This window comes from Thunnus maccoyii, chromosome 16, assembly GCF_910596095.1.
Source record: "Thunnus maccoyii chromosome 16, fThuMac1.1, whole genome shotgun sequence".
In the NCBI taxonomy this organism is placed as follows: Eukaryota; Metazoa; Chordata; class Actinopteri; order Scombriformes; family Scombridae; genus Thunnus; species Thunnus maccoyii.
In genome coordinates this window covers 26,737,398-26,747,103 of record NC_056548.1, presented here as the reverse complement: position 1 = coordinate 26,747,103, position 9,706 = coordinate 26,737,398, and the positions used below count along the sequence as shown (strand labels likewise).

General features: G+C 38.8%; 1 long non-coding RNA gene across 1 annotated transcript; it reads left to right on the top strand.

Moving 5' to 3' along the window:
* Positions 1-1,008: 1,008 nt before the first annotated feature.
* LOC121880991 lies at positions 1,009-2,863 on the top strand. The gene is made up of 2 exons (XR_006091675.1): positions 1,009-1,223; positions 1,338-2,863. It is a non-coding gene; the product is annotated as an uncharacterized LOC121880991 (long non-coding RNA).
* The last annotated feature ends 6,843 nt before the right edge of the window (positions 2,864-9,706 follow it).

Sequence of the window (9,706 nt, the reverse complement as noted above, 5' to 3'; positions counted from 1 at the left end):
GGCTCCAAAACTCAGAGCAATAGCTATACCTATGATTACAATGCTTATACATAGCAAACAATAAGATGGAGCTGCGTGCAGTTGATAGAGAGAAAACAGTGTCTTTATGAAAATCTCACATTCCAACGGAAGGGAATAATTTCATTTGCAAAGAAAAGACCCTAAATTGTCCCCAAATGAAAGCCCCTGGGGGCTTTTACCTCAGTACAATAGACCTTTAATCCAATGAGACTCCCATACACATTCACATTCACACACGCATTATGCTCACCACCACTCGGTTGTTCTTTAACTTCCTATATACTCTGTGTTCTTTGTCTATATTGCACCCTGTGATTTTTTTTTACTCTTAAAATTACATATTTTGTGTGTGTGTGTGTGTGTGTGTGTGTGTGTGTGTGTGTGTGGCTTTTTTTTAAAAACACCAGCATCATTTGCAATATTAAAATCTCCCAAAAAGTGTAAAAAAAAATGTTTTTTGCAGTTTGTACTTTTTTACTGGGGACACTTTAGTATGAAAAATTTCTATTCATCCTGTGGAATTAAGTGTTCTCTTTTCAGTCAAACATTTGGACAGAGAACAAATGTGTCTCACTGAAACAAAAGAGTGAAATGTCCTTCCCTGAAAAGACGATGGTAAAGTCAAAGGAGTCACACAAGATCAAACAGCTTGATTTTGTGTTATCACAGCTAAGGCTGCTGGGTGATTAAGAAAAAAAAACAAATCACAATATTTGTTTTCAGTCAATATTAATACATATCATTAATATATATTAATACATATTAATACAGGTTGGCATTGTGTTTTGTTTGTCAGAAGCTCTGTCATAAAATTACATTTTTATCCAGTTTTAAGTCACATTTTACACTACACTTTTAAATTCTTGTTGTTTTACCTATTTGTTTTAACAAGATAAAAGATTTTAGTTATCAGATGCTCAGATTTTAAGTAATAAGTTTCCTGGTCAGGGCAACCTGACACAAACTTTGCAGCTAGCATAACCCGGCTTGTTTTTAGCAAGGGAGCTAGCTAGCCAACAGGGGACTGTAGATACTGGGTTTCGAGACGGTACCAACACCAACTACCAACTGAAGCCTAATTTTAACAGCGGGTCCACTTGCTGGGCTTGTGTCAGTAAGATTCACTGCTTGATGTCCTTTCTGTGGGTAACCTCTGCTTAAACCATATCAACACTGCGGGCTCCGGGTTGGAGCCTCTGAGTGTAAGTGCCTTAGACCTCCCTGCTAGCAGCTGCTACCCTCCATAGCTGGTTGCTAACCTATGATTATGCATTTTTAGCCCTTGTACTGGCCTCCTTTCTATTTCTGTTCCCCAGCCACCCCATCTATAACCCATGGCTCCACTCACCTCCTCATCTGGCTGAATCAGCTGCGGCCATCTTGCTGATAAGATTGCAAAGTTGGAAGGAAGAATCTCCAAACGCTACCAGACCCAGGAAGCTGAGAAATTCATGGACACCATCATTTTCAGCCCAGCACAAACAGACATAACCTGTGGCCTGATGCCACTGCTCCCTGTCACACAGAGGGAGAAGCTCCTCTCGTACACCTCCTAACTATGACATCCAGCTGGAAAATAAATTTGACATCCTCAACCTGCGTGACTTTCCTCCTTTGGCTGGGGAATCCCAGCCTCCTCCTCCATCTCCCCTTCCCTCGTGTGGGTCCCATAGCTCACTGTCACCTCTGATCCCTGCACCAGCCATACTTGGACACTCCTCCTGCCCCAGGGCTCGCCACTCCATACCACACTTTAGACCAGTGCCATGTGGGGCTCTGCCCCCCTCTCTGTCCACCCTTCTCTATCCATTCTGTGACCAACTGCAACTTCCTCCACCGACCACTCCCCGTCCAACCACGCTCATTATTGGAGTTTCAATCATGAGGACATTAAGAAAAAATCTGTGGTGACTGATATCCTAGAAAAGATTCCCAGCATCCTGGCTGAGCACCCCCTCGCCCAGGATATTGTCAACTATGTCGGCTGCAATGACATTCTCAGTCAGACCTCAGAAATACTAAAACGTGACTTCAGCAAACTCCTTGACTCCCTCACAGTCAATTGTAAATGGATCTTTATCTCCAGTCCCATCTCCTCAGTCAACCCCAGTGTGGGCCAATTTTGCTGCACTCTTAGCCTCCCTACCTGGCTGCAGTTAACCTGTACAGTTCACAAAAAGCTTTTGTTGACAATTTTAACCTCTTCTGGAAATGCCCAGCCTTCTTCCATCATGATGGAATCCCGCCCAATGGCCTAGGCTCACTCACTTTAACTGACAATTTATTTTACACAATCTATAGCTCTCCCTCACCTTTTACCACATGACCTCATCCACTCCTGGTCACTTCAGGTCTCCACCAGCAAAACCACTCCCTCCCCTACAAACCATATTAGTTCCCCCTTGCAGGTAGGACTACCCTCTACCTGGGAGAAAACAACCTCCCCAATACAATAGCAACAGTGTCAAGACAAAGATTAGATAAGCAGGTCACAGTAAAAATCTTCCAATCCTACAAATTTGATTCACATTCCCTGTAAGCCAAGTATCTCAGGCCCTGCTCCAACAAATTTAATATTAGGGCCCTGATTAACCAGTCACTTTTAATCGATGATTTTACCTTTTACAAGCTTGATTTTATGTTATTAACAGACATTTGGTTGGACACCAAGAATGGCAATGCTGTCCTTATTGAATCCACCCCACCAAATATCATGTTTGAGTCTGAAGTACAAGAGAACAATAAAGGACCGGGTGTTTCTGACTTTTTTACGGATATGTTCCTTTGTAAGAAGTTATCATTGGAGAGTTCTCATCTTTTGAATAAAAAAATGGAAATTAAATTCTCTCCATGTATTCTACATATAGTCATATACAGGCCACCAAAATACTCTCCACATTTCCTTGATTATTTCACTGAGATGCTTTCAATTATCTGCACTGAATTTGACTGTGTAGTCATTAGGGGTGATTTTAATGTACACATAGACAATGTCAGTGAAAAAAATGCCATAGAACTTTCTGCCATACTTGACACGTTTGATCTGACTCAACATGTGAAAGAGCCGACCCATAATAGAGGACACATTCTAGATCTAGTTATTATTAAGGGTGTTAACATTTCAAATGTCACTGTGTTTGATGTTGCTCTATCAGATCATTTCTGTGTATTCTTTGATCTGTCTATTACACCAAAAATCAACATTAGATCTGAAACTGTTAAAAAAGGTACATTAATGAGAATACCAGGGCACTTTTTATGGAAGCCATCAGATCTGAAACTGCCCCAGCTTCAAATCATGTTGATGATCTACTGAACATCCTCAATCTAAAATTTGGAATGTAATTGATGCCATTGCTCCTGCTAAGGTTAAATTCATCGTTAGTAAGCAAAAGACACCATGGAGAAACTCTCATTCTGTAAGGGCCCAGAAAAGGGAGGGCTGGAGAGCCGTGTGAAAATGGCATGAATCAAACTTCCAGATTCACTTTGACATCTATAAAGAAAAAATACATATTTACAGTCTGAACTTGAAAAGTGCTAGGCAATAATTTTATTTCGGAAATCATCAACAAGAGCAGTAATTACTCATGCATCTTATTTGCTACCATTGACAGGTTAACTAACCCTCTGGTTCCAATATCCCAGGAACTAGTCTCTACCAGCAAATTCAGCAAGTTTGCATCCTTTTTTAATGAAAAGATTCAAGGCATCAGAAATATTATTATCTCCTCAATGCCAAACAAAAAAACCATCATCACCACAGTCTCCCAGAAGTAACTTGGTAGGCATGACACAATTTAATCCCACTGACAACAAACCACTCAAAGAAATTGTATCCAATCTCAATTCATCCACCTGTTGCCTTGATATTTTACCTACTAAAACTGTTTAAGGAAGCTTAAACAGTTTTGAGCAACCTGATGAAAGAACTAATATTTATAGTTAACAATTCTCTCCTGTCTGGAATTTTTCTAAAGCCCTTGAAAACTTCAGTCATTAAGCCTCTCCTAAAGAAGAGCATTCTTGATGCTACTATACTGAATAACTAACAGTCTATATCAATATCGTTTTTAGGTAAAGTTATTGAAAAAGTTGTTCACCAACAACTTAATAACTTTTTAACATTGAACAATTGCTTTAATAACTTTCAATCAGGATTTCAGCTCCATCACAACACTGAAACTGCACTCATACAGGTGCTAAATGACATTCGCCTGAACAATGCTTTTGACACTGTGGAAAATACAATTCTATTAGAAATATTAAAGAATTGTGTGGGACTCTCTGGAGATGTCCTTAAGTGATTCAAGTCATGTCTTCATGACAGAAAGTACTTTGTCTCCATTGGAAACTGTGTGTCCGAGCAGATGGTCATGACCTGCGGGGTTCCACAGGGCTCCATTTTGGAACCTCTCTTGTTTAATCTCTATATGCTTCCTTTAGGTCAAATTATACAAAATAATAAGATAGCCTACCATAATTATGCAGATGACATGCAAATCTACATATCACTTACACCAGGCAACTGGACCTGAATTTCTGTCACTGCATCAAACAAATCAATTACTGGATGCACCAAAATTTTCTTCAACTAAATAGAGATAAGACTGAAATAATTGTCTCTCGAGCGCAGAGAGAAAGACAGAATGTCAGCTTGCACCTTGACTCCCTGTCTCTCAAAACTAAAAGTCAAGTCAGATATCTTAGCATTATCCTGCACTCAGATTTAAATTTCAATAGTAACATGAAATCAGTAACTTAATCAGCTTAATACCATCTAAAAATATAGCAATAGTCAGAGGAATAATGTACAAGCAAGACCTATAAAGGCTTACCCATGCCTTTATTTTCATTCGATTGGATTACTGCAATGGTCTGTTCACAGGGCTTTCAAAAAAAAAGCTCTTTTTTTAATAATAATTTAATTTAATTGTGCATCTAACAGTGGGAGTATTTGCTGTGTTCTTTTATCTTTTATCTTTCTTGATTTGAACTGCACTTGTTTATTTTTAAATATTTTATCTTTTGTATATCTTGCCTTTACTTTTGCACTTTTTAATTGTAAATCTTTTACCTTTGCTGTATTTTTATTACTCTGTAAAGCACTTTGAATTGCCCCAGTGTATGAAATGTGCTACAAATAAAGTTGCCTTGCCTTGCCTTGCCATATCAAGATATAAATGAAGTCACTATTTCTGTTGAATTTAAAGATTCCCTTAAAGGTATAATTTGTAAGAATCTTCCAGGCCAATGGATGTAATGCCATCTTCTCTATTTTTAAAAGTTTTGCCAATTATTGGAACCACTGTATCAGCTATTGTCAATTCTTCAGTGTCTGCAGGATGTGTCCCTTCCTATTTTAAGTATGTTACTATCCAACTTAGATCCTGCTTTGCCCAAGAACTATAGGCCCATATCTAAACTCCCATTTTTGTCAAAAATTTTAGAGAAGGTTGTGGCAACTCGTTGCTGCATTGGAGAGGCATAGTATTTATGATCAATTTCAGTCTGGGTTTCAGAAACAGCACTCTACAGAAACTGTTCTTCTGAGGGTCTCTTATGACATTTTAATGTCCTCTGATGTGATTTTTCTGTGCTAGTACTACTTGACCTCAGTTCTGTGTTCGACACAGTAGACCATCATATCCTGATAAAGACGTTACGACTGACGGCTGATTTATATCTTATCTTTCTGACAGACGTTTTATCATCTCTACTGGTGACTTTATGTCAGATTCCTCTCCACTGCCTTGTGGTTCGGGTTCGGTTCTGGGGGCCCTGTTATTCTCTCTATATTTGCTGCCCTTGGGACGTATCATAAACAGATTTGATGTTGCTTATCATTTATTTGCAGATGATATCCAACTCCACTTTTCATTCAAACCTTATAAGGCTTTTAGCTTAACTAGGCTCCTAGACTTTCTTAACACTATTAAATACTGGATGGCAGAAAATTTTCTACAGCTCAGTGCTGATAAGATGAAGGTTCTAGTTTTTGCCCCAGTGTGAAATATCTTAGGTGAGCACCATGTTTTTTGCCATTAAAAAAGAATTAATGTGGGGAAAAGCAGATTGTATTGTTGTTGTTTGTTGCCGGGGTGTTCCTCTGCAGATGGGACTAATTGCTGGTGTTTGAGACTGTGTACTTGTACTCTGTGTGCTTTATTGGATGGTAATGCTTATGGTAATAAACATAGTTTGTAGTATTTCCCATCTTTGTTGGTACAGGTTTTCAGGAGTATTAATATACTGTACATCACTCATATCAGTATTTATGTAGACTAGCCCTGTTTGGGACTATGATTTACTGCATGGCAAAACAAGGAGAGGCCATACCACAGTTTATTCACCAGTGCTCTTGATGTTTGAAGGATGGGTCCTGGATTTTTCAAGTCTGTCTTAAAATGACAGTCAGGTGCCCAAATGAACATTGAAACAGGTTTTTCTTGCTATAATTATTCCTGCTGTTCATACTGACTATTAGCAGATCCCTTCATAATGCACTTACAATGTAAGTAATGATTACTAATGAAGTAATCCTTATTATACTTCCACCACAGCTCAACAGGGAAACACTGTCCAATGAAACACAAAGATGGAATTTGATGCTAAAAAGACTGTAAATGTGGCAGATATCCACTTGATATGACTAGCTCAGACTGCTGAATCCTCATATAAGCATCAGCTCAATTTTTAAATGCATTTTTGAACAAAATGACTGTGTGGACACACTGTGGATTTTGCCCTTCATCACTTACACTGAAAGCACATTTGAAGGGGATCTTTAACTCTAATAGCCAGTATGAACAGGAGGAATGATTACAGCAAGGAAAACCTCTTTCAATGCTCATATGGGCACCTGACTGTTGTTTTAAGACACACTTGAAAAATTATGAACCTATCCTTTAAGGTTGTTGTTACTGTTGAGCTGTTGCCTTTTGTGCCAGCACAAATTTTCTCAGAATGAGCGCTTGTCTCTGCCATCTTAAGCCACCTTTTGATATCAAATCAAAAGCATGTGGTGTGTTTAGCTAATTCAACCAACCTGGCTGTGCATTCCTAAAAGACTGCCATGTGATTGGTTTGTTTATGTGATGTCACTGGTTGTTAGTATGTTTCAAGCAATGTAACTTGAAAGTATATCAAATTTTTTTCTGTCATGGAAATGCTTCTATAGGAATCAGTGTTCCCATATCACAGAGCCCTAATCTTAGTCTGACATTACATTTGCATATACCTTCGGCTCCAAAGTAATTAGCTGTATGGTGTTCATGGTTAAGTGTCCATCACCATCCATGTGATTCAGAATGACAGCGGTTTCATCCACATGCCTGGCCTCACTGGGAGAAAAACACCTCCACCTGTGCATTTTAGATTCACATGCATGTATAGAGACAGTGGCTTCTGTAAAATGATACTATTTATCATGTAAAATGCACTATTTTCTCAGGATGGGAACCCCTGGATGGGCTTCTGGAAGTATGACATTTTGAGGGAGAGATTTCAGATTTAGATGTAGATTTATGCATTGTCTTTAAAATGAATTCTTTGCAATGGTGCGCTTGTTAAAGGGCTTGTTTGTATTTGAAATCTCTCCCTACTCTCCTCTCAGACACCTTTTTCTCTCCCTTTATGGATCCAAGTGGCATTCTACTCCCACTTAATTGACTTTGCATAAAGAGGCATCTCTAAACTGGGATAATAATGTCAAGTTAAACCTCTAAACTTTGCACAGGGAAATCAAGTGCATGTTGTAGATTGGATTCAGGTACATGATACACAATGCAAACTATATCCTCTGCGGGCCAAACTGTGTATGCATTTTGTGGATATTGTATATAAATGGCTGAAGAGGGACAACTCAAATAGAACAGATATTATTTCAATTAGAAGGAACAGTTTTGACTGGGCAATAAAAAGCAATCTGCTAGATACGATGCAATCAGTATTAAAGGGATATTTCAGTGATTTAGTATTGCACTACAAAAAAATCTTACAAGAAAGAAAATAAAGAAGAGAGATAGAGAAAATAGAGAATAGCATTGTTTCATTAGACAGTCCCTGCCTGATCAACATCCATACCTTTCAAACTCCGCACATCCAGTTTGTCTCGCTGTCTTTCTGATGGCCCAGATGTTCCATGCTAACACTTAGCATACATGTCCCATGTTGAGACTTTAGTAACAAGTATGTTGAGAGACAGTATAGGATTGCGCTTCTTCTCATTAATGTGTAGACCTATAGCAGGTAGGTAGTAGCAGGTGGTAGACAAATAGTGTGTCATTGCTACTAGCATCATTCAACAATAATTACATTTTAACCATTGAAAGCTGCACATATTAAGAAGTTTTATGTTCCTAAATTTAAAAAATATATAGCCATGGTGCCAAAAATGCCTTGTTATCAACATCAAGGTGATGTTGGTGTTCTAATTGCTAAATGGTTAAACTGACAGTGTGAACAGTCTCTCAAAGGGTTCCCTCAAAGATTAGTTTAAAGCTATATGGATTTTTTTCTATAATGTGGGGACACTCACACTTAGCCAAGCCATGAGCATTCTTTCAAGATGCGCTGGTACAATGTGAAAGATTTTCCATAGCATTTAACAGCTAGGTCAAAAGTAATGATGTGTTGGAGGTATGTTGGTGTACTCACATTGAACAATTGTACAGCTAGTGTTGCTAATCTGAATATTGCATTTTGGGTAGCAGCTTCACAATAAAAACCTTGCTACTAATGTGAAGCTGAAAATGTTGGGTTTGCATAAAGGGTTTTCTTTTTGTTGGTCCAGTCATTGGTTATATCAATTTTGATGACACATCAAAGTTATTCCTGAGATCCTGGAATGCAGTAACATCGCTAAAAATAGGTCTAACAGGCAACAAGCACAAGCAATCAGACAGTCTGACAGGTTCTAAACAAGCTAATAGGTTGGCCAAACTTATTTGGAAGAGAAAACAATGGTGAATGGTAAAGTTATTACCCAAACCGTCTGTTGTAAACATCCACTATAGTTTGCAGAACAACTTATTAGTTCATTTTTGGCCTGCCGTACCTGCCATCGTTGTGATCTTTAAAGATCCTCACCAGACATGTATTAAGATGCATAAACATACTGTGTTTGGAAGTATAATGTGTGTCTGATATGATTTTTCAGCAAAAAAAGTATAATTACCGCTTTAAAATCCTTAAAATGACATCTACTCCTTCTCCCTCATTAAAAATTCCAGAAGCTATGAATATGCAAATATATTCATGGCAGTGTGCAGCAGTGCAGGGGCTCCTCTGCACTGCTTCTCTGTAAAGAGTGTTAGGGACTCTTCTCTTAACATGAGTAAATGTGTAGATAACAAGAAGGTACAGCCCAACCGAACTCCTGAACATTATTAATAACTTGCATGCCTCATTTCCATCAAAGCTTAGAGTGGCACTCAGCAGACTTCAGCTCATAGGACACAATGCCCTGCAGCAGTGGACTGGTGTAGCAGAACAGACTACAACGGCTCAGAGGCAAGAGGAAGTGGTGTGCACGGAAGCAAGAGAGGGGTAAGCAGGCCAGTTTGTTAGCCAAGCTAACAGCTCATGTGACCAGGCCAGCCATTCTTTTTGGTCAATTTTCGCTCACTGGATAGAAAATGGATCTGATCCGACTGAGACTGAATGTTCATTGGGAGATGAGGAA